The sequence below is a fragment of the Nuphar pumila genome, chromosome 1 (assembly GCF_984573655.1).
Source record: "Nuphar pumila chromosome 1, dmNupPumi1.hap1.1, whole genome shotgun sequence".
Taxonomy (NCBI): domain Eukaryota; kingdom Viridiplantae; phylum Streptophyta; class Magnoliopsida; order Nymphaeales; family Nymphaeaceae; genus Nuphar; species Nuphar pumila.
Genome location: NC_143249.1, coordinates 104,472,145 through 104,497,123, shown reverse-complemented (window position 1 = coordinate 104,497,123; position 24,979 = coordinate 104,472,145). Strand labels below are relative to the sequence as shown.

Here is a 24,979-nt window from a genome sequence, read left to right as displayed (position 1 = left end):
GGTTTTATCTAGAAGAGAAGAAAGAAGAAGACCTACCTTTTGGAAGATCCGACGACCGGGGGGATGAAGAAGAGCGGACCGTGGCTGGAGATGGACGTCCTCTACAGTTCAAGGATGCTGTACTTCACCAAAAAACGGCACCTATTGCAGCTGCTACACGTTGGAGATCCACCGACGATGGAGTGTGAGCCGATTCGCGATTGGAGGGTGTAGAAAGCCGGATGGAGGTAGGGCCGGCTCACCTTGGTGGTGTGTTGCGCACTCCCGCCCAAGGTTAGTGGTCTCCACCTCTGCTACACCTGCAAAAGTACAGAAAAATGGTGAAAAGACAGCAAGAAATAAGAAAGAAATGAAAAGAAACCAAAGAAAGCTTGATAATATGCTTGATAATCAAGCATAGATCGGTCTTCAATGGCCAACACGTGGGGAAGATGGAGAGGAAGGAGCTGCTGCTATAGAGTCACTGTAGGGGGCGTCCAAACACAGCCAAAGACGCCTAGGGCTTCTCTATAAAGTATATTTATACTTTTTGGAATTTGCAAAAACAATGTTATAAAAAAAATATTTTCTAGGCGCCTCTTTTTGGGGGGTTTTCAGAAAAACTTTTTGAAATGGATCTGGATAGGCGTGTGGGTTGGGTTTTGGACTTTTAAAGAGTTGATCCAAGGTCCAATTAACCTAATTGGGTCGGATATGGATCCGATCCACCTCGAAATTCGTGCCCAAACACTGAAATAGCCATAACTCTCTCATTTTAACTCTGATTTTTCTGAAATTCGAACCATAGCCCCTTACTATCAAAACACATCTAAACATGGGTTTAAAACCTTAAACTTGATACAAAATGCATGAAAAACTTGTTTACATGATGTGCATTTCATGCAACATCAGTTATTTTATAAAAGATAAAAATACTAAGTCTTGTTTACATCCCGACTATGGTCGTTGATGTAAATCATCAACTTAGAATTAATTTACCTCTTACGAAATGGTGCACGTGCCATTCATGTTTCACCATTGTGAGAATTTGAGAAATAAAGGAAAAATGCATGAAGAACAAGTAATTCATGATATTTACAATGCTCATTCATTCTAATCTAAAACAGGAAACGTAAATTCTCATTTAAGATCTAACTTATTACAACACTTAAGATTGAAAATACAACTTCCAAGAGATGAAATTCTCCACATATTCTCTGCAAAACACTTGGTTAGTATGAAGTGGGGGGAAAATGAAAATGGCAAAATATTCACATTGAATCTAAGGATACTGATAGCTAGATAGACAGGCCTAAAATAGAAAAGAATGCATATATGAGAGGCAATGTGCATATATACATATATATATATACATGTATATATGTATATGTATGTATATACATATATGCCTATATATATATGCCTATATATATATATATATATATATATATATATATATATATATATATATATATATATATATATATATATATATATATATATATATATATATAAGCAATACCATAGGCATATACACGACTCTAGATTAATGAAATGGATGGTGGACTGTGCATTATGTACAGAAATTTACTGAAAAAGTGAATGTTAGTCACAACTGCAGCTCATGGTATTACTTGGGATGGGTGGAATGTAAATGGAGATGCAAGTGAGGGATGTTGCGAAATGCATAGAATACACAACAGTATGTACGGCTGTGGATGATTGGTAGTATTGTTGCAGGAAAAATACAGCAAAATACTGGTGGGTGCTGTGTAAACTGAAGTGGTGGACAACACACTTAAGCAGTAAGATGGTGTATACATGTGAGATTAGAGTAAATTAAATGCTTATATTGTCTTTTGCCATGCTGTCACAACAAGCAGAGTGATCAGCAGAAGTTGATGTGATGCAAACATATCACTAATTCCTGATAGACATCTTCTTTGTATTTTCTCCAAGGCTATTATCAAAGATAACTAGAATTTAGGAACATCTCTTGGAGGCAAGTCTAGTGCTATTGCTGCTATCACCTTAAACTGGATTTCTGAGATACTCCAAAATCCTTTTCGCATGATTGGATTAGCCAAAATCATTGTACCCGGGGCAGTCATAATGCTGCAGTAGTCGGTTCTCTGGAACATTACATGAAGGCGTTGATGATGCATGAATTGCACATCATGTAAACAAGTTTTTCATGCATTTTCTGTCAAGTTTAAGGTTTTAAACCCATGTTTAGATGTGTTTTGATAGTAAGGGGCTATGGTTCGAATTTCAGAAAAATCGGAGTTAAAATGAGAGAGTTATGGCTATTTCAGTGTTTGGGCACGGATTTCGAGGTAGATCGGATCCATATCCGACCCAATTAGGTCAATTGGACCTTGGATCAACTCTTTAAAAGTCCAAAACCCAACCCATACGCCTATCCAGATCCATTTCAAAAAGTTTTTCTGAAAACCCCCCAAAAAGAGGCGCCTAGAAAATATTTTTTTTATAACATTGTTTTTGCAAATTCCAAAAAGTATAAATATACTTTTTAGAGAAGCCCTAGGCGTCTTTGGCTGTGTTTGGACGCCCCTACAGTGACTCTACAGCAGCAGCTCCTTCCTCTCCATCTTTCCCAAGTGTTGGCCATTGAAGATCGACCTATGCTTGATTTTAAAGCATATTTTCAAGCTTTCTTTGGTTTCTTTTCCTTTCTTTCTTATTCCTTGCTGTCTTTTCACCATTTTTCTGTACTTTTGCAGGTGTAGCAGAGGTGGAGACCATTAACCTTGGGCGGGAGTGCGCAACACAACACCAAGGTGAGCCGGCCCTACCTCCATCCGGCTTTCTACACCCTCCGATCGCGAATCGGATCACATTCCATCATCGGTGGATCTCCAACGTGTAGCAGCTGCAATAGGTGCCGTTTTTGGTGAAGTACAACATCCTTGAACTGTAGAAGACGTCTACCTCCAGCCACGGTCCGCTCTTCTTCACCCCCCCGGTCGTCGGATCTTCCAAAAGGTTGAAAAGCATATTTAGTTTCCAGGGTTATTATACAAGTGAGAAGATTCTCTAAGTGGCGAAAAGACAGAAATACCCTTGGTGTGGAGCAGAAGACTGAATGCTTGTTTAGTGTTCTTTTAGTGCTTAATTGTAGTTGTATTCACTTTATAATTGTAGATTTCCATTTGATATTAATAAATTAAATTTTCTAGAATTGTAGTTATTAATTCCTGCTCCCTGAGGATCGACCCGTACTTACCACTTTGTGGAAAGTCGGTTTTTATATTTTTGGTTGACGATTTTCCAAAGTTTTATTGAAAATAAGTGTTTTAAAAAAGAGCATTCCAAAATATCAACCAAATTTTGGCGCCGTTGCCGGGGAACGGCGAATTAATTACTTTATTTCTTAGAGTTTAATTTATTATTATTTTGTTTTAGTTAGTTAATTAGTTGTTTTCTTTTTAGTTAGTAGGATTAGTAAGTGAATATAGGATTCACATATTGTTCTTTTTAGGATTCACTTAATTATCATTCTGCAAGGAGCGATTAGACAGGTGGGTTTTAGAAAAACATAGTTTGTGATTTCCTGTATTTATTTGTTTTAGCATTTTAGAATAGTTTACTTTGTTATTTAATTATTTAGTATAGAATTCTGACATAGCTATATAGCATATTTGTTTGTTTTTAGTTACTGTTATTTGCTTATTTACATTTTAGTATCTGTGCTAGTTAATTTTTTTAGTTAGGTCGTTTGCTTACATCTGGTCTTAGTACCAGTGTATGCAGGGTCGACGAGGTCTAGGAACCCCATTACACCCATTTGTTGACAACCCAGAGAGAATTTTACATTCTCATCGAAGTTCGGCAACAATGGCTGACATGGATCCTCCACCTCCACCCCCAGTTCTTTCACGCCCTCTGCGGGAATACTTCATTCCCACAGACTATGTTCAGGCATCTTGCATTCGGAGACCCGATGTAGGAGCGCCACATTATGAGATTAAGGCCAGCATTATTCAAATGCTTCCATCCTTTTATGGCCTTAGTCATGAGGATCCCTACCGACACTTAGATGAATTCCTCGAAATCTGTTCTACTGTTAAGATACAGAATTTCGATGATGATGCGTTGAGGTTGACTCTATTCCCTTTTTCATTGAAGGACAAAGCCAAGTATTGGCTAAAGTCCCTAGATTCTGTAGAAATAGAGTCCTGGGATCAGTTGCAACAGGAGTTTCTTCGGAAATACTTTCCCATTGGTCGCACGAACCAATATCGTAGAGCCATCACTAGCTTTTCAGAGCTAGATGGTGAGCGCTTTCATGAGACCTGGGAGAGAATGAAGGATCTCCTCAGGAAATGCCCCCATCATCAGGTGCCGAAATAGCAACTGGTGCAGAGTTTCTATGATGGATTGTCTGACAAGAATCGTCAGATGATCGACTCTTCATGCGGTGGGACATTCATGCTGAAGAGCGAGAACGAAGCATGGAGGCTATTTGATACATTGGCCGAGAATTCACTCCACCATGCTTCGAGCTCTCATTCTGATAGAGCCACACCCAGCATTCAGAAGAAAGCTGGTGTTCTTGAGATTGGTCCATCTACTGCACTACAGTGCAAAGTAGACATGATTGCTCAGAAGCTGGACCAGCTTCTCTCAGGACCATCCACTACACAGCAGGTGTGTACTCTTTGTGCCAGTCCGACACACGAGATCACTGAGTGCCCTTCAGCAGCTCAGTACTCTGAATTTGTTCAAGAACAAGTTCAGGCAGCTCAGGGTTACGTCAGACCGCCAAATAACCCATTTTCATCGACATATAATCCGGGTTGGCGTAACCATCCCAATTTTTCATGGAAGAATCCACAGTCTTCTATACAGATGCCTTCTTCCTCTCAGCCAGTTCGGCAGCCATCTTTTACTCAGCCATTTCAAAGACCGAACTATGCTCAGTCTTCTTCTTCTTCAGTTCCTTCCCCGATTCAGCAGGAGTCTGCCCCGCAGACATCTTTTGAGGAGAGACTTCTCCAGGCATTCCAAGAGGTGAAAACCTCTAATCAGAATGCCTTCGAGAAGTGTAGCCAGATTTTGAGCTCGCATACGCAGTCCATTGCGAAGTTAGAGTCGCAAATGGGACAGTTAGCTGAGGCTATTAGTAGGAGACCCGAGGGTACATTGCCGAGTCAGGCTGTCATGAACCCGAAGGGTAAGGACCAGATGACTGGAGGCCTATTTCATACTGAGACATAGCAGCAGGCTAAATCAGTTATGGCCTTGAGGAGTGGACGTGAGTATCACGTCGAGAGAAGAGAGCGAGAGAGTAGAGAGAAGATAGAGGAGCCAGAGACCATTGTTTCACCTACGTCGGCTCAATCATCATCCCCATCCCCATCATCACCTTCATCATCTTTATCCTCAGAGAAGAAGAAGGATAGGAGTGAGCCTTCTCGCAAAGAGGAGGAGCCAGCAGAGTATATTCCCCCACCACCCTATCCCAAAGCATTAGAGTCTCCTGGTTATAGAGGGAAGCAAGGTGCGAAGATCCAGGACATGCTTGATATCTTCAAGCATGTGCAGATCAACCTACCTTTGCTCGATGCTATTCAGCAGGTGCCGGCTTATGCCAAATTCCTGAAGGAGCTATGTACGCAAAAGAGGAAATCCAGAGAGCGAGTTCCTAACAAGGTCCATCTGACTGAGCAGGTGAGTTCAGTACTTCAGCATCAGACACCACCAAAGCTCAAGGACCCTGGAGCCCCTATCATTGCTTGTACTATAGGGAACATCCAGATAGAACGCGCATTGCTCGATCTTGGAGCAAGCGTGAACATTCTGCCCGGATATTTCTTTGATTCTTTCGGGCTAGGTGAGATGAGATCGACTCCGATTACACTTCAACTGGCAGATCGTTCTGTCAAGGTACCGAGAGGTGTCTTGGAGGACGTGCTAGTTAAAGTGGATGACTTTTATTTTCCAGTCGATTTCATTATCCTTGATATGGAAGGAGTAGACAGCCAGCACCAGACTCCGATTATTTTAGGCAGACCATTCTTGGCGACTGCCAATGCATGCATCAACTGTAGGACCGGAGCCATGGATCTCTCATTCGGCAATAGGAAGGTAAAGCTGAATATTTTCAATGCCGCAATGGGACCAGCAGGAGACATGGACTGCTTTCATGTAGACATTGCACAGGAGTTAGTGGAGGAGCAGCCCGAGTTGTACATTACTGAGGATTCTTTAGATTTGTACCATATAGAGAAGAATAGCTGTGTAGATAGTGTAGATGTGTCTAGAGTGTCGTCGGAGAGACCACCTTGGGGAGCGGTCAGGGAACCTCTTCCACCACTTGCGGAGACCCCCGCCAAATCGTCGATCGAGTCACCTCCGAAACTTGAGTTGAAACCCTTACCAGATTCACTCAAGTATGTATACCTCGGAGATGATGAGACTCTGCCTGTGATCATCTCGTCCTTGCTCACTGAGGAGCAGGAACAGAGATTACTGACTATTCTTCGAGAGCACAAGGCAGCGATTGGATGGGGAGTTGCTGATCTAAAGGGGATTGATCCTTCATTCTGCATGCATAGGATCCATTGTAATGAGGAAATCAAGCCATTTAGGGATATGCAGAGAAGGCTAAATCCCAACATGAAGGAAGTGGTGAAGAAAGAGGTGGTGAAGTGGTTGGATGCCGGAATCATTTACCCTATTTCTGATAGTCAGTGGGTCAGTCCGATTCAAGTTGTGCCAAAGAAGTCAGGACTCACTGTGGTTGAGAATGAGAAGGGTGAGAGAATTCCGATGAGGACCACTACAGGATGGCGAGTCTGCATCGATTATAGGAAGTTGAATGTGGCAACTAGGAAAGATCATTTCCCATTGCCATTCATTGATCAGATCTTAGAGCGACTCGCAGGACAGAGCTACTACTGCTTTCTAGACGGATATTCAGGATACAATCAGGTAGCTGTCCATCCTGACGACCAAGAGAAGACCACGTTTACATGTCCTTATGGCACCTTCGCATTTAGACGTATGCCTTTTGGGCTTTGTAATGCCCCGGCTACTTTTCAGAGGTGCATGCTTGCTATCTTCTCGGACATGATTGATGATGTGATGGAAGTTTTTATGGACGACTTTTCTGTGTATGGCTCTTCTTTTGAAGATTGCCTCCACAAACTTGCTCGAGTACTGAGTAGGTGTGTGGAGACCAATCTCGTCCTGAGTTGGGAAAAGAGCCATTTTATGGTCCATGAGGGGATTGTACTTGGACACATTGTGTCCAAGCGTGGTATTGAGGTTGACAGACCGAAGGTGGAATCCATTTCTCGTTTGACTCCACCCACCTCTGTGAGGCAGATTCGATCATTTTTAGGGCATGCGGGATTTTACAGGCGGTTCATAAAAGATTTCAGCAAAATCTCTTGACCGCTTTGCACGTTATTGGAGAAAGACCAGCCCTTTGTTTTCGGTGAGGATTGTATGAAGGCCTTTGAGATTCTCAAAGAGGCCTTGATTACTGCACCTATTTTGAGACCTCCAGATTGGACTCTCCCATTTGAGATTATGTGCGATGCTTCTGATTATGCTATGGGGGCCATTCTAGGACAACACATTGATAGGAAGCCCTATGTGATCTACTATGCGAGTAGAACTCTGTCTGATGCACAGATGAATTATCCTACGACAGAGAAGGAACTACTTGCGGTAGTTTTCGCATTGGATAAATTTAGGTCCTATTTACTCGGTTCGAAGGTGGTTGTCTATTCTGATCATTCTGCATTGAAATATTTGTTGAATAAGAAAGACACCAAACCGAGATTAATTCGTTGGGTCCTACTACTACAGGAGTTTGATCTCGAGATTCGAGATAAGAAGGGAAGCAAGAATGTAGTAGCAGACCATCTTTCCAGACTGATCGTGGAGACCACGCAGGATCAGAGACCGATCAGTGATGCTTTCCCCGACGAGCAGATCATGTCAGTCAGTACATCGCAGTTACCCTGGTTTGCAGATATTGTGAACTATCTGGTTTCGAGGCAAATACCTGAGCATTGGAACAAGAATGAGCGTGAGAGGTTCCTATCTCAGGTGAGGCACTATTATTGGGATGAACCGGAGTTGTTCAAATACTGTGCAGATCAGATCATTAGGAGATGCGTTCCGGAGGAGGAATACCAATCCATTTTGAATTTTTCCCATTCGTTAGCCTGTGGAGGGCATTTTAGTAGTAGGAAGACGGCTGCAAAGGTTTTGCAGTCAGAATTTTATTGGCCCACACTCCACAGGGACGCTCATGAGTTCTGTAGGCGATGCCTGCGATGTCAGCAGATTGGAAACATGTCCAAGAGGGACATGATGCCCTTGCTGCCGATTTTGATAGTCGAAATTTTTGATGTTTGGGGCATTGATTTCATGGGACCATTTCCGCCCTCATTCGGAAATTTATATATTCTGGTGGCGGTTGATTATGTGTCCAAGTGGGTCGAGGCTGTGGCCACCAAGACCAATGATCACAGAGTAGTGCTTAAGTTCATTAAGCACAACATTTTCAGTCATTTTGGAGTGCCACGTGCGATGATTAGCGATGGTGGCAAGCATTTTAGGAATGTTCAGATAGCTTCTCTGCTGAGAAGATATTCTGTCAATCATAGATTCACCACTCCATATCATCCGCAGACTAGTGGACAGGTTGAAGTGTCTAATAGGGAGATTAAGCGAATTTTAGAAAAGACAGTTCGTCCGGACCGCAAGGATTGGTCCCAGCGCTTAGATGATGCACTTTGGGCATATAGAACTGCATTTAAGACTCCCATTGGCATGTCCCCGTATCGCCTTGTATTCGGGAAAGCATGTCATCTTCCTGTCGAGTTAGAACATAGAGCGTACTGGGCTATCAAGAAATTAAATTTTGACCTCACCCAGGCTGGCAAAGAGAGAGCACTGCAGCTCTCAGAATTAGAGGAACTCAGGAATGATGCATATGAGAATGCCAAATTATACAAGGCTCGCACAAAAGCATTTCATGATAAGCATATTGTCAGAAAAGTGTTTGAGCCAGATCAGAAAGTGTGGCTATACAATTCTCGTTTACATTTATTCCCAGGGAAGTTAAGATCGAGATGGACAGGTCCATACATTGTAAAAGAAGTATTTCCCCATGGAGCAGTGACATTATTCGATCCTATGACCCAAGGTACATTCAAAGTAAATGGGCAAAGACTGAAGCCATTCATTTCAGATGCCTTACAGGATGGTGAGTGTGAGATAGTGCATCTCACGAAGGCATGAAGATTCGACCAGAGGGATGTATCATATGTACATTATTTATTTTTCATTTCAGAGTTTTTATTTATTTAGTATTTCATTTCACATGTGCTAATTTGTGTTTTGATGTATGCAGGATGAACTTAACAATTAGTGTATCAATTACCAGGTACAGAGAAGAGTTTTCAAAGAATTCAAGAATCAGAGGAAAATCAACTTCAAAAGCTCAGAGCAAATCAGGTTGTATCTATCCTTTCTCCCATATTTTTGTTAGTGTCTTTTAGTGTGCATTTGCATTACATTTTTATTCATTTTGTATGCCACTAGAGACAGTGTCATTCAAGCATGGGGGGGTGGTTTAGATGCATGCACACAAAAATACACAAAAAATTTTTGTATGACTGGTAATCAAAGTAGGCATTTAAGAACAAAGTGTAGCATATATGATTGTTTTTGGCATAATCTAACAGTTTAAAAATTTTTAAGCCCCATAAAATTTTTTTTCTGAACTGAATCAAATATAGTAGTTGTTTATGAGATAATTCAAAGAAAAGATAGTATTTGATTGTTAGAAAATTTTGAATCACTTTTGTATAAGTATGCACAGTATGTTTTGTGAAAGAAATAAGCAATGGAAAGATGTGTTTGAAAAATGAGTTTAAAAGAATAGAGTTACGTTTAGTTGTTGATGTCTTCGTGAATCCTAGTAGTAGAACTCAGACACGAGATGAAGTGTTTGAGTATCTTAACGAAAAGGATAACGAAGGAGATCATCTCTTGTCTAAGTCGATATCTGTGGCCTTTGTAGTTCGAGTAAGTAGAATCTGAAGGGTGTTTTACATCTGGTGCCCCAAAGCCGGCTGGTTTGGGAGCCACCGGTTCGAAAGCTTGTTACATGGACTGCATAGAAAGCCTAAGAGATAGAGACATTGCACATGACAAGAGGAAGACTATACGTAAACTATTAGAATAGAAGGTCTAGTGACTCGAGCAATTAAGTCCGAGGGATACTCTGTATCTAGTGCCCTAAGGTCGGCCGACTTGGGAGTCACTGACCCAAAGCTCGCTACACGGGTCACGAAAACTGACTATTCGAAATAGTGCTCATACGAGAAGATTGCGCAAGAAATCAAAAGTTGAAAGAAAAAGAGAGAGTGAAAAAAAAAAAAAAGAGAATGTGCAAAATGAGAAAATTTTCATTGCTTAAGTATATATGTGCATTACTGTGCAGAAAATATACAAGTGAGAATAAATGAGTAAAACATGAGAATATTTGACTTTCGGAGAAAAATCATGAACTAGCTACAATATGAGAAAAGTGAAAGAAAAGAATTTTTACTGTGGAGGCATTAGATTTTTAAACTTGTTTTGAGAATGTCAATTACAGGAAAGATTTGTTACAACTGCATTCTTAAGAGCCTAATATTTTTGAAAGATCATCCTTGCATTTTATTGATGTTTGTGGGTAGCATCGCTGCAAACCCTCACGAGACCTTACTCGTCCACTAGTGTAAGCTAGGGGTTTAAAGAGCTTGTTGCATACGCTAAATGCAACCGTGATTCCTACGAAAGTGAGTTAGTATTATGCATTCATGCTTAGCATTTCTTGTCTTCAGTGCATATCATGATTAGGGTTTGTTAAGGGACTAACAAACATTCAAGCATGGGGGTATTTGATGATGCATGAATTGCACATCATGTAAACAAGTTTTTCATGCATTTTGTGTCAAGTTTAAGGTTTTAAACCCATGTTTAGATGTGTTTTGATAGTAAGGGGTTATGGTTCGAATTTCAGAAAAATCGGAGTTAAAATGAGAGAGTTATGGCTATTTCAGTGTTTGGGCACGGATTTTGAGGTGGATCGGATCCATATCCGACCCAATTAGGTCAATTGGACCTTGGATCAACTCTTTAAAAGTCCAAAACCCAACCCATACGCCTATCCAGATCCATTTCAAAAAGTTTTTCTGAAAACCCCCCAAAAAGAGGCGCCTAGAAAATATTTTTTTTATAACATTGTTTTTGCAAATTCCAAAAAGTATAAATATACTTTTTAGAGAAGCCCTAGGCGTCTTTGGCTGTGTTTGGACGCCCCTACAGTGACTCTACAGCAGCAGCTCCTTCCTCTCCATCTTTCCCAAGTGTTGGCCATTGAAGATCGACCTATGCTTGATTTTCAAGCATATTTTCAAGCTTTCTTTGGTTTCTTTTCCTTTCTTTCTTATTCCTTGCTGTCTTTTCACCATTTTTCTGTACTTTTGCAGGTGTAGCAGAGGTGGAGACCATTAACCTTGGGCGGGAGTGCGCAACACAACACCAAGGTGAGCCGGCCCTACCTCCATCCGGCTTTCTACACCCTCCGATCGCGAATCGGATCACATTCCATCAGCGGTGGATCTCCAACGTGTAGCAGCTGCAATAGGTGCCGTTTTTGGTGAAGTACAGCATCCTTGAACTGTAGAAGACGTCTACCTCCAGCCACGGTCCGCTCTTCTTCACCCCCCCGGTCGTCGGATCTTCCAAAAGGTTGAAAAGCATATTTAGTTTCCAGGGTTATTATACAAGTGAGAAGATTCTCTAAGTGGCGAAAAGACAGAAATACCCTTGGTGTGGAGCAGAAGACTGAATGCTTGTTTAGTGTTCTTTTAGTGCTTAATTGTAGTTGTATTCACTTTATAATTGTAGATTGCCATTTGATATTAATAAATTAAATTTTCTAGAATTGTAGTTATTAATTCCTGTTCCCTGAGGATCGACCCGTACTTACCACTTTGTGGAAAGTCGGTTTTTATATTTTTGGTTGACGATTTTCCAAAGTTTTATTGAAAATAAGTGTTTTAAAAAAGAGCATTCCAAAATATCAACCAGGCGTTATAAAATGGATTTTTTATAAAGGAATATGATATTTTGAGAACCCTGGAAATTAACATAGGGTGGATACAAGATTCAGACAAGCCATCTAATGGAGCAGTCACAGACGACTTTAAAGTGTGGCTGAATTGATCAATGATCTCTTAATTAATAACGCACAAACCCAACTTAGCGAAACTCAGTGATGTACACAGGATGAATATAACTGGCCTCATAAGACTATGACAGGTGATTGGCCTGAAACAGAGGATTGTTGTATACCTAATTACTAAATTTGATGCTATTCAATGATCCTTCCTTTTGAACTGTGACACCTGGAATTCTGGAAACTCCAAAAAAGATGCAAGATAATTGGAATTCACTTTCATGCAGCTGAAGGGATGTAGGGATATTAGAGGTATAAAAAAAAAACAACCAGTGAAAATGATGAGACCTTGAGATGCACTGGAGCAATTGATATACTGTAAGATTAAATGAGACTCAATGATGTAGGGAATGTCTGGAACTAATAATACTAGATGACACTTACAGGATTGATCCGACAGATATGAGGATCTGTTTTAGATAATAATAAAAAAAATATGGTGAATACACAGAGCAAGACGAAGATCTGATAGGGAAGGGGGGGGGGAAGAGAATAGTAAAATTCAGAGTTAGCATAACTCATGAATTACAGCAATGTGGAATCACCAAAATGGATGACATGTGTAGATAAATATACAAGTGAATAGTGCATTCTGCTATACAGGGTGGGCCAGTCAAGTGGATAGGGTGCAGTATGCTATACAGGTGAATTATGAAGTACTGCAACAGGGGTGCTTTTGAAGATGATTATGATAATGAAAGACTAATGCTAATACTCAAGACTGTATCATAAGCTAGCAAATATATAACAGTGCATACTAAGTGATCTCCTAAACACATTCATCATCAATACTAAGATATGACTTTGAAATAATATGCAGCTAATATACAGATTTGATGGAAAATATGTGTAGGAGAGTAAGGGATGAACAAACCTTAATATTGGGACCTCAGAAGGCTACTATGCCAGCAAGGGTGAATCCACCAAATACATAAGCTGAAAAGGTGCATTTAGATATTATATGGTAAGGCAAAGAAAAAAAATGCTTAATAGAGAATCAAAGATCAGTGATGCTCATTGTTCTTGTAATGGCGAATTCAACATTGAAAACACCATTCTGAGATATGGGGCCATGGGTTAAAGTTTCGTTCATACATGTTCCTCTTTTTTTTTTTTTCAATCACTCGGTTGTTCACCGCTGTGCACCTTCTGATTTGTTGGTAGTGGTAGTCTGTCAGACTCCCATGAAATGTATAGGCCACAAGATATATCAAGACCATGCAAGTTTTAGGCGTGTAAGCACCGATCACTTCATTAATAGGAGAATGATTAACACGTTATAGTTAAACTGTACAAAACAAGGGTGAGGTTATATAAAAAAAAAAAATTACAGGAAAAGAAACACGTTATGAATCAGGAAATGCAGAGGGAAAATGCCAGGGATACTCAAATATGAAATCACAAGGCATGATTGATCGTAGTTAAATATGGATGAAAATCTCAAATGCTACAACAACCATGAGATGTGATGTCTATTTTTAAAAAAAAAAAGTGATAGGGCAAAGTGTAAATCTGAATAGAAATGCAAGATGAAGAGACAAACAGAGGCTATAGAGAATCAAAAATCCGATCAAGGAATCGGCACATACCACATAAAAAAAAAAAGAGAAAAAAAAAGGAAAAGAAATAAAACAAATGTGATGAGGATAATATATGGACTTAGATGCAGCAATCAAGACCACTAATGAAATGATGAGTGAGCTACGCCTTATGAAATGCAACGATAGATTGTAAACCTAATATCTGCTGGACCCAACAAATATAAAGGGCAAGTCGAGCGACACAAAAATTTGGATGAAACGGAGAATCAAAGAAAACAGATCCAAATAAAATCGAATATAACAAAAAAAAAAAATTTTGTCGGAACATGTATGTTCCATTGAATATCGCACGTATGTGGATTCTTTTTGCTATCAGCAAATCAATTACCACAGGTAGTGCTTTAGCGGAATGCTGAATAATAAAACTAAGGAATTTTTAGAAAAAGCAGAGAAGAAAAGAGGAGCTCTTACTGGATTATTTGATTGATGGAGGCAAGATTGTTGGATTTCTGGAATGGCGATCTTCTTTCTGCTACAGAGATTCCAAAGGAGAGAGAGCTCTCCTTTTTATATCATAAAAAAAAAAAACCCTCTGCTGCTGCAGAGGAAGAGGAGAGGAATGGATGCTAATGGGATGAAGTGGATGCGCCGTGGTTCATGGATGGATCGACAATGCTTGTTCAGCAAAAGAAATCTTGAGAGAGGAAGGAGACTTGATCCAGGAGAAGAAGATGCAGGCTAAAATGCGATTGGGGAGTCGAATGATGGATGAATGCCTAAGCCAGGAAAGGTAGGAGATGGATGACAATGGAGAGGCAAGAGACGGTCCCTCTCCCCTCTGCGTGCTCCTCTTTTAAAGAGTGAAAAGGGAGATCGAGAGAGGGAGGTGGTTGAAGATGGAGGGAGGAAAATCCATGGGTTTGTTGAAGATCGGAGGTGAAAATAGAGGGAGGAGTGCGCGGGAGATGGCCGTTCGCCCTTTCTCAAATTTCCAAAAGAAGGATTCCCTCTTTTTTAAGTTTTTTGTAAAATGGCTCAAGATGAGGTTTTTGGCAAAATCTTTAAAAACTACTTATTTTCCTCATAGTTTTTCCGATTTTTTTGCAGGATTTTCCCATTTTTTTGTACTTTTGGAACAAAAATCTAAGTTCTTATACGAAAACAAAGATTAAACACTAATTTTTTTTTGTATTTTTATGAAAAATATTTACAAAAGTATCTTTCTGAGAATTTCAGACCATTTCGGGAAAATTTCTTCAGAAGAATGGGTTCGGACCCGAGTTTTGAGAAAATGTTTGAGTTTTGACACTTGAATCGAGAAATACAATGTGATAGATCCAAACGGATGTCGGATGGACTGTCTGAGCTATTTAAAGACTATTTTTGCTATTTTCTATAATTTTATTTTAACATTTGGACAATGAGACTCAGATTTGGATATGGACAATGGATCGAGATCCGAAATCAATTTAAACATATAAAATAAATTTAATTTCAGTAAAACTTGAGAAATGAACTGGAATTTAGATTAAAAAGTGGCTCAATTGCTCAGAAAATGATATCAGAGGCAAAAAGGGAATATTTAAAAGATTTTGAAAATTTTGGGGTGTTCACAGATGCCCCTCTTTGCTACTAAGCTGGTTGAAAGCCGAGCTTAGTGGCAAAGATAACACTCCAAATTTTGAAAATGCCCCAGTCAGTAGATCTGAACTGGGTGTGGAAGAATTTATTTGAAAGACATGTTTTTCAGGCTCAAAGCCTTGTCCTGAATGGCTCAGGGGAGACGAAATCCTCAACAATGATATGACTGAGTATAAAATGAGGAAATCATGATGGAACTTTGGGTGAAGATCCCGAAATGATGAAAAGATAAGAATTTTGATCAAGTCTCATGGGTGAGGCAAGATCAACTTTTCAGAATGACTCAGGTTTAGCCCTTAACCTGGATGGGACGAATATATCTCAAAATAACCTGAATGGGGAAAGGAATATGTGAGGATCTTGATGGGACATTTTTGGAAAATGCCTCATGAGATGAAGCTCAAGTAGGATCCTATCCTGAATGGATATACAAAGCATGGATTCCTCGATAGGAAGAACCATGATGGGACTGGAAGAAAACGCCTCGTCAAAACGAAGGAAAACTCGTTGGAACGAGGTTCAGGTTTAACCAAAACCTGAAAAGGAAGATATCTCGAGGGGCGAGGTTCAGGCTTAACCCTTAACCTAAAGGGGACGACCAAATGAAATCCTCGAGTGAAGAAACCATGATGGGACATTCGGAGTTTGGACGAACAAATTCGAAGGGGTTTTGCGAAAAGAGGAAGATGAGATTCCCTAAAGCTTTGAAAAAGGGAAAAGCTTTTGAATTTAATGACCTCTCGCAAAAAGTACAGGTTTGACTCTTAACCTGAGTGGGTACAACCATACGGATTTCTCGAAACCGTGATGGGACAGGAGAGATACTTCAACTGAATGGGGCAACTCTTCTAGAAGATAAAAACAATGCTAGGTTGCACCAAAATGGATATTGAATATTTATTTCATTCTTAGATTATCTAGAAAATTTTGCCAATAAGATAAATTTATAGTTGACTTCAACGTTTGAAAATGTGTGCAAAGATATTCCCTCTTTTACCTAGAGTATTTCCTCCAACGAGGTTAACTCCTCGGTTTTAAGAGTCAAAATTCAAAATTTTAGCGCTGATGATTTTCTTCAAGGAAGCTATCTATTTCCTTGATATGAGAAGAGAAGAAATATTCTCAATTTCATAAAAGCAAGTAGTAAAAAGACATTGATAAAAGAATTCTGCATGAGAAAAGATGACTTCTGGCAATTTAGGCAGTTTTGATATCTGAGTGTTTTCTCATGATAATCTTTTTTTTGCACTCTTTTTGAGTCATTGAACTTTTTCGAGCTTTTTACATCATCCTTCATTTTGGAGATGTCCTGACTTTTCTCTCTTTTTCAGGGAAGGGTACGTCACAAACTCCTTCATCTTGGAGATGTTTCGATCCTTCTTTTATCTCAAGGATTATATATGATATTGGCTCAAAGGTCTTTAGATGATAGCAGAAATCAAATATCATTTAGGGTTTGTCGGTAGGTTCATCACACTCGCCTTCATCTCGACGGTGATCTGAACTTTCCCTGGAAGGATCCTTCACAAACTCCTTTATCTCGGTAGATGATCCAGATCTTCTTTGGCCCCGGGGGTCTGCTCGCATATTCGCCTTCATCTTGACGACAATTGAGAGATCCCTTTTGCAGATATTTGATTGCAGCTTTAGAAATGAGAAGATATGGATTAAGTGGATTCTTTTTGTAGCTCAGGATATTTTCACTGTCTGTTTGCCAGAAAATCATCTTTAAACATGCGTCAAAGCTAAGATCAATATCAATTCGTTTCTGGCTTTTCAATGTCATCGAACATTTCTTTCGCCAATCGTACCGAGGACACTTCTCTCATCCTTTTGGTTGATCAATAGGGAAAAGATTTGAATTTTACCTCTTTTTCGCAAAAAGTTTCACCCTTTTGGAAAGAATACTAGAGGTAATCTGAGGTAATTTTTAAGAATATTGGAATCAACAAATACTTTTAGCAAATTGACAAATTTTTCATGAATTCTTCGTGAAATAATCACTCAATATAGATTTTGATGCGACCTTTAGTTGCAATTTTATGATTTTGGACAGACTGACTAGTAAACTGGGAACCTTTCATTTAACGACCAGCGAAGTAGCTGGAACCTTTCATTTAACGATCAGTAAAAACTGGGACCTTTCATTTAACGACCAGCGAAGTAGCTGGAACCTTTCATTTAACGACCAGCGAAGTAGCTGGGACATTTCATTTAACGACCAACGAAGGACTTGGAACATTTCATTTAACGACCAGCAAAGTAGCTGGGACATTTCATTTAACGACCAGCGAAGTAGCTGGGACATTTTATTTAACGACCAGCGAAGTAGCTGGGACATTTCATTTAATCATTTAACGACCAGCGAAGTAGCTGGGACATTTCATTTAATCATTTAACGACCAGCGAAGTAGCTGGGACATTTCATTTAACGACCTCTAATTTAAGATTAAGACTTTTGAAAGACAACCAGTACGAGGACGGAACTTGATCTTTAGATTTAAAAACTTTAGCAAAATAACCGATGCGAGCACTGGGTTTTTCCAACTGAGAGTTGGGAAGGAGACCAACATTTTTAAGATATTTAGAGATTTGAAGCAGGAATGATTGTCGGGGTTTCAGGATTATCCCTTATCCTAAAAGGGGAAAATAGAATAGACACTTGATGAGAATTTAGGAAAAGAATGATTCAGGTTTATCCCTTAACCTGAAGGGGAAATAGAAGATTTTGTGAAGAAATAACTTGAATTTAGAAAGGATATGACAAGATTTAGAATTTATGATCTATGATTTAGATGGCCCAGGTATGCGGTCCAATTTTCAGGATTTAAAACCCTTTATTCTGAACGGGGAATATAGAAAGAATAAACTTTGAGAAGACAGAAGGATATAGAACTTTGAAAAAAATGTAGAACATTTGAGGAAATTGATTTATTTTTGTAAAAAGAATTCTCACAGGTAGCATGGTTGCCCCTATGAGTGATCTCAGGATTATCCCTTATCCTGAATGGGAAAAAGAATATAATTTAAAGAGAAATCGATATAAATTTGGAAATCAATAAAGATCAATAAAACTTGTATTTGCAAAAAGAATTCTCATAGATAACATTGTTGCCCCTACGAGAGGTCTCAGGATTATCCCTTATCCTAAATGGGAAAAAGAATTTAAGGAATTTTAATAAAGAGAAATTGATATAAATTTAGAAAATCAATGAAGGTTGACGATACTTGTATTTACAAAAGAATCCTCATAGGTAGCGTTATTGCTCCTACGAGGGGTTTCAGGATTATCCCTTATCCTGAATGGGAACACCTCGGATAACGAGGGTCAGGTTTATCCCTTAACCTGAGCGGGAAAAAGAATAAAGGAAATACCTCATGGGAAAGAGGCATCAGGTTTATCCCTTAACCTGAAAGGGTAACACCTCGGACAACGAGGGTCAGGTTTATCCCTTAACCTGAAAGGGTAACAAAGAAGATTTAGAAAATACCTCATGGGAAAGAGGCATCAGGTTTATCCCTTAACCTGAAAGGGAAGGAGAAGATTTGATAAAATTTAATAGAGTTGAGGGAAAAACTTTGTAAACTTGAATAAAATGAATGAAACTGATAAAGATATCCAAATTAACTGAAAATTTATAAGATTTAAGAGAAAAAGGAGTTTTCTGATCCTGCCTGCATATGGGATCTTGAAAGGAAAATGTTTATTTAAAAGATAAGTGAGAAATCATTTTGGGGAAGAAAATCCACCACAAGAAGAATGATCAGCGCGAGATCTGATCCTTTAAATCAAAACATAAGAGATCATCATGAGGGTTAATTTTTGAAGGCAATGGTTTTGAAAACCTATTTTTGAAGAAGAAGATCAACAATAGATCTGATTTATAAAAATAACAGTTCGAAATTGATAATAAGATCAATACAAGGGTTGATTTTTTAGGATAATGTTTAAAAACCAATCTTGGAAGATAAGACCAACACAGGGGTTGATCTTTGAATATGATGATTTAAAACCCATTTTTGGAAGATAAGACCAATGTAAGGGTTGATCTTTGAATGTGATGGTTTGACAAATCACTTTTGGAAAATATGATCAACACAAGATTTGAGATCTATTTTTGGAAGATAAAACCAACATAAGGGTTGATCCTTCAATGCAATGGTTCGAAAACCTATTTTTGAAAACATGATCAACACGAGGGTTGATTTTTGACAAAGCTTGGACCAAAGAATATTTGAACTCTTTGTTCATAATGAAGACTTTTTGAAATTTCATGATTTTTGGAAAGCCCTCATAGGCAATATCATTTCTCTCATGAATGATGTCAGGATTGTCTCGCATTCTAAAAAGAACAGGAATTTAAATGCCTCAGTATGGCAAAAAGAAGGAAGTATTTGAATATCAAAGATATAAAGAAAAATTGACATTTCATTGATAAGCAAAGGTTTGATAACAACTGAATATTTACAAGAACTTTAAAAGGAAAAGATTCATAAAAGACTGGGCTAACTAGCCCTTACAAGACAACTGACAAAAAGAGACAAAAGCGAACAAAAACTTTGGCTTTATCAATTCTTCGAGTGGTCCGGGAATGGTTCTGTCAGGACTGCTGGCTGTCCTTCTTCCTCGTCCTCTATCAGCTCACTTCTGTCAATGCAATCTTGTATCATGTGTTTGAGGATGAAACAGTGTTCGGTATCGTGCCCTGTTGCCCTATGGTACTTGCAGAATTGATCCTTGAACTTTCTCAAGATTACGGGAGGATCCGCTATTTTAGGGAGTTTGATCATCCCATGCTTTAAAAGGTAATCCATAATCACTTCTAAACTCTGAGATAACGGAGTGAAGACTCGATCATTCTCCCACTTGATATACTTGGGCTTCTCTTGAAGATCACCCTTTTGCTGAAGGCCACTTGGAAGCGGCTTGTCATTGTTCTTATAAGATTTCTCCTTCTGCCCCTTATTCTGATCTATTCTTGGGTCACTGCCACTGTTGTTCTTGTTTCCTTTGCTGTTGCTGCGAAGATTATTGCAGGAGGCATCAACTGAATGAGTGAACTGCGCCTTCTTTTTCTGGTCTTGGACATTCTTGACCAGAGGCGTGCCCTCGTAAAGTCCGCTTTCTATTCCTACTTCGAGCCATTCAGCTCGCTCAATCAACTTGATGAAGGATTTCACCGGGGAAGTGGCGATGAGGCTCCTTATGGGCTGAGAGAAATTGTTGAGGATCACCTGCAATGCGTGCTCCTCTGGAATGGGTACCTTCATCTTATTACAGATTCTTCTTCACCTGTGAATGAAATCACCTGCTCTTTCAGTCTCTCCTTGCTTCAGGTTATAAAGATGATTTAATGTAGGTGAGGCTTCAGTGTTAAATAAGAAGCGCTCGATGAACATATTTACTACCTTATCGAACTCTCGTAGTTCGATAGGATTGATGTGGTCAGCATACCACCTGGCTGCTACACCCTCTAGACTACGGGGAAAACAGATGAACAGAGCCCTGCTATCTTTCCTGAAACGGCTGCACTCTGCATAAAAGATGGCTAAGTGGGCTTTAGGGTTGCCAGTCCCATCAAATTTAAGAAACTTGCGAGGAAGATTCTCCAGGTTATTGTCCCCATCTAGACCATCGTAAAAATCTTCACCAGTGTAGGTCTGCTTGCCCATACTCTTGGCTTGAATGTCTTTAATTGCACAATTCATCTCCTTCATCTGCTTGCTCATCAGGTCCTCTGCTGGAGCCCCAGACTTGGGCTTGTTGACGGATTCGGGCTCTTCTGCAGCTATTTTTACGGACTGCCTTGGAAGATTGTGTTTGTAGACAATCTGCTCTTCTTCTTCCGATTCTTCCTCGACTGACTCCGATTCCTCAGAAGTAGTGTCTGGCTGTACCTTCTTCCTGATGATTCGGATTTGCTTTTTTACAGGCTTCTTTCTCAGCTTGCTTTTAGGAACTGCCTCTTTCAGCTTGGCCTCGGCTTGTTCCGACATCATCCTCGCCATCATCTTTTGGAACATATCATACATAGCGGGGTCGATGTCATCTTTCTTTTTCTGACCCTATCCCCTGACTGATTTAGGAGAGCTCATCCCTTCTGCCTCACTGTCGCTGAGTTGAGGAACTGTTTCTTTTCCAGCTCTTGTCTGAACCATTCTTTAATATAAGCGCTCTCTGTAGAGGAAAGAGGAGGTTTTTAGACCAAAGAAACTTTTTGGAGAAGTTTTGACAAGAGGAAGGATTTAGGTTGAAATCTAAAAAATTGTATCCCATTACTAGGGATTGAGTCGTCACAAAATTTGTGACAATTGCGCTGTTTACTCTACGAGGGAGAGTGTAAACACCCCAAATTTTCACCCTCATCCAGTACTTATATTCCATGTGTCATTGCATATCATTGCATGCATTCGGCATACCATTTCATTACATTGCATGTCATCCCATCTCATTTTCGAGATCCAACACTCTTGTTTTTAAAATATTCAATCCAGATTCGGGCTTTTAAAACCTTTCTTTCAAAAACAATTTTAAAACCTGGGTTTTTATTCAACATTCTGTCATTTTCCAACCCCCGGGACCTTATATTTTGAAATACTTTCTTAGAAAAATGATCTGGATTCATTTCAAACTCAATTTCAATTGATTTCAATTCTCAGATGAGGCCCATTTAGGTGGTGTCGCTTCTGGATTCCTTCATTTATCAAAAATCTCAAAAATCTTAGAGAACTAGTTGGATCAGGACTCTTTTTCCAGAGTCTTAGTCGGATCAAAACTCTACTTTTCACTACCTTTTTACCTATCTTTGAAGAAAACCTTTCAAAATCTTCTGTTTTGGCCAAAATTTCAGAGTCCTAGTTGGATCAGGACTCTTCTTCAAGAGTCCAGTCGGATCAGGACTCTTCTTCAGAGTTTCAATTGGATTGGGACTCTAATCTTTTACAGCTATTTTTATCCATTTTCAATCAAATCTTTCAAAATCTTTCAAAATGAGTCAGAAACTCAGAGTTTTAGTCAAAATAGGACTCTGTTCAGAGGGTCCTAGTGGGATCAGGACTCTGATCCTGATTTCAATTTTGAGAGAATTTTCAGAAATCTTTCAATCTACCAAAACTATTACACTTTTATCAAAGAATTTTAAAATTCTGAGGTTTTATCTCAGAGTCCTGATCAAATCAGGACTCTACCCCAGAGTCCTGATCGAAGTAGGACTCTATTCAAAATTGGTTTTCATATTTCATTTTCACTGGTTTTCAAAAGCTTTGCTTAAATTTCATCCTTTACTTACCAGAAAACCAAAACTTCTTAGAATTCTGATCGAATCAGGACTCTTCCTCAGAGTCCTAATCAAATCAGAACTCTGAACCAAAACTTCGATTTTATCCTGTTTTTAACTGTGTTTCAAGATTCTCTCATTTGTTTTCTCAGAAAATACAAAAATCTGAGAGTCCTAGTTCAATCGGGACTCTGTCCTCAGAGTCTCAGTTGAATCAGAACTCTGTTTTATTTCAATATTTGTTATTGTTTTCATTGTTTTGACAAGTTCTTTCAACTGTTTTTCAGAAAATACCAAAAAAAAATCTAGAGTTTCAGTCCGATCAGGACTCTGTCCCAGAGTCCTAATCCAGTCAGGACTCTATTTTAGAGTTCGGTCGAGTTAGGAGTCTAACCCTGACTGTGTTTTCTGACTTATTTCATCATTTCTTGATAAAATCTTTTGAAAATTCTTTCATTTGGCTTTTAAAATCTAAAATCTCAGAGTCCTAAGAGTTCAGGACTCTAACCCGGAGTTCCAGTTTGCTTAAGACTCTACTTTCAAAACTTTGAATTTCAACTATTGATTTTAACCCCTTTTCAAAGCCATTTTCAGTATTTATTTCAAATTTTCAAAACTCTGATATGGGGTCCACTCAGTTGGCTCCATATCCAGAGGAGTTCTGACCCAGTTGGAACTTTATTCCATTTCAAAAACTTTTAATTCCAAGTCTACTTTTGAATCTCTTTTGAAAAACCTCTCATTTTCAAGTTTTAAAATCGTTTTTGAAAATTCAAGTGGGGCCCACTCGGGGTGGCGCCATATTCGAGTAAGTCAGGGCCAGACTAGGGTTAGTCATTGTCCTAGTTAGGTTAGGGGTTTAGAGGAGTCAAAATTAATTTTAAAATTCCATTTTATTTAAGTTTTAAACCATTGGTTTTTAAAGGTTTTAAATTCAAGTTTTAAAAACCAAATGTGGGTCCATACTAGGTGGTGTCACATTTGGACTTTTTAGGGTTTAATTAGGTATTAATTAGAGTTTAATTAGAGTTCATTTAGGGTTAGGAAACCACAAAAAATTGTTGCCCTTAGTGGATTTATTAGAAAGAGTCCTGAAAAAATGAAAAACCTCTTAATTAACCCTAATTAAGTGACTTTTTGAAAAACTATAAAAAGGGACCTAGGGGGGTCAAAGGGGAGCTCTTTTTCTCTAAAATTTTCGTGGACTCTCTCTCCTCTCCAGCACCTCCACCTTCCTCCATTGCAGCTGCAGCCCCAAGGTGAGTTTATTTAATATTATTTTATTATTATTTTATTAGTTTTTATGATTTTTCAATAGATTTCACCATGCAAACTCTTGTGTTCATGGATTTAACCATGGATTTCATCCAAGAACCCCAAAATCGACCCAAGAAGATGATCTAACTCAGTTTGAGGGTGATTTCAAGGATTCTAATCCATTAGAATCGATGAGAGGTACGTTTTTCATGTTCTTAACCGACGAAACGTGAGATTTACCCGTTAAATGGGTTAAATCCATGATTTCAAAGGTGAAAGCAAATTCCAGCCATGGATTCCCTGTATTTTATTTTTTTATTTGCTTATTCATGTTTATTACACGTTTTCCAGCATAGAAATCAATTTTATTTTACTGTTTTAGTGTTTATTTTATTGTTTTTTATTAGTTAATGCATATTTTCTCAAGTTTCTTAGATTTCTGTGTGTTTTTAGTTTAGAATAGAAAAGAGCATGCTGTTTCGGATTGAAATATGTGCTGTTAATTTCTGATTTTTGTATATGTGATGAATGCATATGTGATTGATCTACTGTAAAAAAATCCAAGATTTTGGAATTCGGGAACCCTGTCAGAAAAATCAGACATCAAGTCGGGTTTTTAAAACTTTAAAATCATTGTTAAAATCAGGAAGGTAACTTGTTGTGATGATATTTTTCTCATCCTATATCTGATTTTAGATCTGTAAAGTGCCATGGATTCACATTGATTAGATCTATCTACTGTGAAATTTTCAGAATTTTTTATTACTGTTTAGTATTTTTCCTCTGTCAGAGACTCTGATTTTCAATTTAAAACTCGTTAGGGTTTACCAAAACCCTAATCAGACTTGTGTTGTTTATAAATCCCAAACCACAGATCCAATTCATGATCTGTAAAAAGTGAGTATTATTATTTTTCTGTCAAATGTTCACTATTAAAATATCAGATATTTTTAATGAGTACCGCTATTTATCCCGGAATTTTCAATTAAAAGTATCAGTTAGGACCA

The 24,979-nt window shown here is 38.8% G+C and overlaps 1 non-coding gene across 1 annotated transcript; it reads right to left on the bottom strand.

The window, feature by feature from the left end:
* Positions 1–4,240: 4,240 nt before the first annotated feature.
* On the bottom strand, positions 4,241–4,343 carry LOC149849085 (small nucleolar RNA R71). The gene has a single exon (XR_016426515.1). It is a non-coding gene; the product is annotated as a small nucleolar RNA R71 (small nucleolar RNA).
* Positions 4,344–24,979: the final 20,636 nt, after the last annotated feature.